The following is a 4309-nucleotide window of genomic DNA, read 5'->3' as shown; positions in this document are numbered from 1 at the left end:
CTGCTGAGCGCAGACAGCTTGTATAGGTAGGTAAAGTACACATCACCCATATACTATACCTACCCTAACCGGCTACTGTAATATTATTTAGTCGAGTTTACCAGTGTCGAAACTAGGATTTTACGTTTTCCCGCCATAGTCCCCAGCTGCAACGACGCATACCGACCCCGTGCAGATTGCCATGCGATTAAAATGATTGAAAACTTTCTGCTCTCCACATAACAATCATACTTGGGGAGCATAGGTAGTATTCCGAAAACGAAGTTTTTGTGCGATAATTTGTATACAGTTCAAACATTTTTTTTAGCGGCTGTGTTCAATATTGTAGGTTGTTATATTAGGATATAGCCAAGTGAGCAAATTAGTCAAAATATGTATTATTTGCAATCATGAATACTGTAGCACTACATAGCACATATTGCTAAGGAACAAATATGTGTATAATTCACACTTGAGACTATTAAAGTGATCAGGGAGCTTTCATATTTTCCACCATAATATATGTACTTAAATGTTTTGCCTCAAATACAATCATATTTCAATAGAGACAATTTTACCCATTTACAATTACCTCGTTAAAAAAATGTCATACGGGGCAATTGTAATCAAGTATTGATTTCAAAAACAAAACAAAAATTATGGTGAATGCTTATTTGTAAAGAACCATAAATTAAATTTAAATTTAGCAACAAACAACAACAAAACAATGGGTACGGACAGTATTAAATTGTCAGTATGTATATGTCATTATCTTTTGTAATTACCCCATTTCACCCTAAAAATCTTTTATTCAAGTACTATTTTTATGTAATGTGTAGAATTATATCAAATACTTTTTAAAAGTATTTTACTCAACTCCCAAGTCTACCAATAATAGTATATAGTCCTTTCTTATTCAGAAAGGATGTAATAAAAATACTGTCTTATGTATTTATATAATAATATAACAGACGACCCTAACTACTGTCGTTGAGATATTATGTTGTATGGGACAGGGATAACGAATAGTCATGTGCTTGATTTATTTATTTGATGTTTTTATCTATAATATTATAGAAATCGACTGTGCAGCGTATCAAAACATATGGATTCGATGAGACGAATACAAATTTATTGGGGTTTATCCTTTATTTTTTTCTGGTCGTCGTTCAATTTTGTTGTACAGATGTGTCGGAAGTTCATATATAAACATTTTACCGTTTTATTTAACTGTAGCACAATAACGCTGCTGCACGTGCACCGTGATTGTGGCGCATATACTGATGTACAGTATATTATAATATTATTATTTTTGGTCAAGCATTCAAGATGATAAATAGTATATTTACAGCGAAAAATCTGTCATGATATAATATACACAACACAAGCGGCTTATACATGGAATGATGATTACTGTGATATAAATAATTAGATGTAATAACAGCTACGCAGCTACTAAAATGTCGAAAATCAATTCTGATCGTTATAATTAAAAAAACTATTGTCGTCGAAGGCGATCGGGAACCTGTAATAATAATATATATAGGCAGGTACCGCCACTAATGTCGTCGGTCGTTTAATTAACAGAACCCTGCTATAATGTACATGCAGAATATCATGCATTATAGGTACTTGTACTAATTTGGAAACCGTCGGATCGAATATCGGTTATAATTGTGCAAAAAAATGTAGTTTTTTTCTGGTCTACTCGTTATTTTTGTCGTTTTCCCTTGTAAGGGATTTCGTAAACGTGATATGTACAGAAATCATTTTGCTACGTCATGTGTGCATTGCTGCAGAGATCGTCAAAATGTGTTTTTTCTTCATCCTCTGCTCTTCAAGCATATTGCATGAGATAAAAATATATATTATGTAAAGCGGAAAAAACACGTGTCTCCGTCGTCATTATTTGGACACCGTAAATTTCCGAAGACGGCGACGGGTGCGCCGCACATAATATATTACAACATCACATAATATCTAATGTCTCACAGTTAGGTACAATATTATATGTATACACTATACACATACTATTAAACCATAGCTGCAATTATTGCTGAAACTGATACTATAAATATAAATGAATTATTTATGGAATGTCTACCCTGATCCTGCATTGAAGAAGGCAGGAATCGTTGAAATTATTTTTGCGTGCACATTTATTTCAAATTAAAACCGGGGTATTTAAACTATTCGTTAGAGAGGTAGGAAGAAGATCACAATATATTGACTGTTACATAATTGCCACAGATATAAAAAAATAAACACCCCATTTGCACCAATATTTATATTTTATATAGATATTTAAAAATATTTAAAACCGTCAATGATCTATGGTACATATCTATCATATATAATAACCTAGTAAAAATATATATTTTTGTTCATTAACCAAAATGTGAAGAACTACATTATTCGTAGTTGTTTTTGTAAAATGCATCGTTACTTTGAAGTACAACTTATTAAGTACTACCATGCTAACAACAATATATTATAATGGTATAACATAAAAATTCTGACTCTGTATCGCAATCAGATACGAGAATGGCGTTTTTGAACGATATAGCTCTAAATTTAATAGCTTGAATGTAGCACACTAATATCAGAGTACTCCATGGGATTCTTCCACCATTTTTACCCTAGCCCCCGCAAGAAAAATCATTCGTGGTTACTTAAATTACTTTTTATAACACATATTATTAAAATATAATGTAATATTTTTAATGTTTATAATATTGTTCATACTTGGTTAGATTACCCTTGGAATAGATAAGAAACGCACTCAGATATAGGTAACATATATATAATATCTTGTGACTATAATATACTGACTACAGTCTATACTATTTTATATACGATATTATTTTGATAAGTGATAACATATACTATGACGATAAGCCACAGGTACGAGTTCAACAAACCACATAGTACCGATACTATAATATAATTATAATAACGAATAACGATCGATGTTGTTTCGCTAATTACACGTATAATCTAAATATAATATAAATGGCTACAAAAAAGAACCTAACAATAGTGTATGAACTCAATATTATACAAGTTCGTTGCATAACAATTTCACAACTCAGGAGAGATTAACATTTAACAGTTTAAAATTATACATATAGCTACACAATAAATAAAACTTAAAAAGTGTACTGGACGACATCCGTTTAGTGTATTTTGATGTAAATACTAAATAGGTATCGTTTACCTATCATAATATTTTAACGATTATAAACTAATAATTTGATGTAAATGAATATTATCTGATTTTCATTACGCGTATTTATTGAAGGTAGGAATATATTCTGCATAGAAATTATGTTAAAAACTTGTAGCATATAAGTATAATATTTAAATCTCAACTATATATCGTCTATACCAAAATAAATGAGTTAGACTCATTTGTGATACTTGTCTTTACATATTTCTATCATTTCCAAAAATGTCATAATCCCTTAACAAATTACAGACGCTAATAATCCGTGTACGATACCGTGTCTGCTGCAGTGCCTTGTGCCTATTTTAGCACGTGGAAATTGTGATATAGATTTAATATAACATATAATTACTCACCAATTGCTTCCTTTCTCTGACCCACGTGCAAAATAACAAATTTAAGCTTTTAGCAGAACCAACTCTGTTTTGTTACTTTTAATATTAGTAGCAAATTTGCCTATCATCAAACTTCAAGTTAAGAACATTACCTGTGTCATCGTTAGGTTAGCTTTTTTACGATATTTTAATGTTTATACAATTTATTAGCATTTTTAAACTGCGATAATATGTACACTCGTCAAGTACATAAAAATTAAAATATTATAAAATAGCCAAGGAAACGATGCCGGTAATGCTCTTAACTTAATGTTTGATAATAGGTGAATTCATTCTAATTTTTAAACTAACGAAGCTACACGTGATATGCCGAGTGTATACATTTGTTATGTTACTCACTTGTAAGACGGAGAAAACAAATGTCCGTGTAGCGTCCTCTTAAGTATAATTATTAATATTATACATAAATAAATTAATAGTATAGTTATATTCTCTCATGGTCATTCATGAATATTGTACGTAGAAATTTGTTATTGTTTTATTCCTTCCGAGTAATGTTATAATGCAACTAGCATGCAAATAATTACTGCATAATATATTATACATCTATACACCTCAAGGAAAATGACGTATATTATATTATGTTATAGGAGTCTACATGTAATACTCGTACGTATTATTACATTATTACGCATATAAAGCATAGGACGTATACCTAGTATTTCACAACGAAATAAAATGTTGGCGATTCGTAGTAAAATATCATTTT

This window comes from Myzus persicae, unplaced genomic scaffold (assembly GCF_001856785.1).
Source record: "Myzus persicae strain clone G006 unplaced genomic scaffold, MPER_G0061.0, whole genome shotgun sequence".
Taxonomy (NCBI): Eukaryota; Metazoa; Arthropoda; class Insecta; order Hemiptera; family Aphididae; genus Myzus; species Myzus persicae.
The sequence above is the reverse complement of the archived record's forward strand: the minus strand, read 5'-3'. Positions refer to the sequence as shown.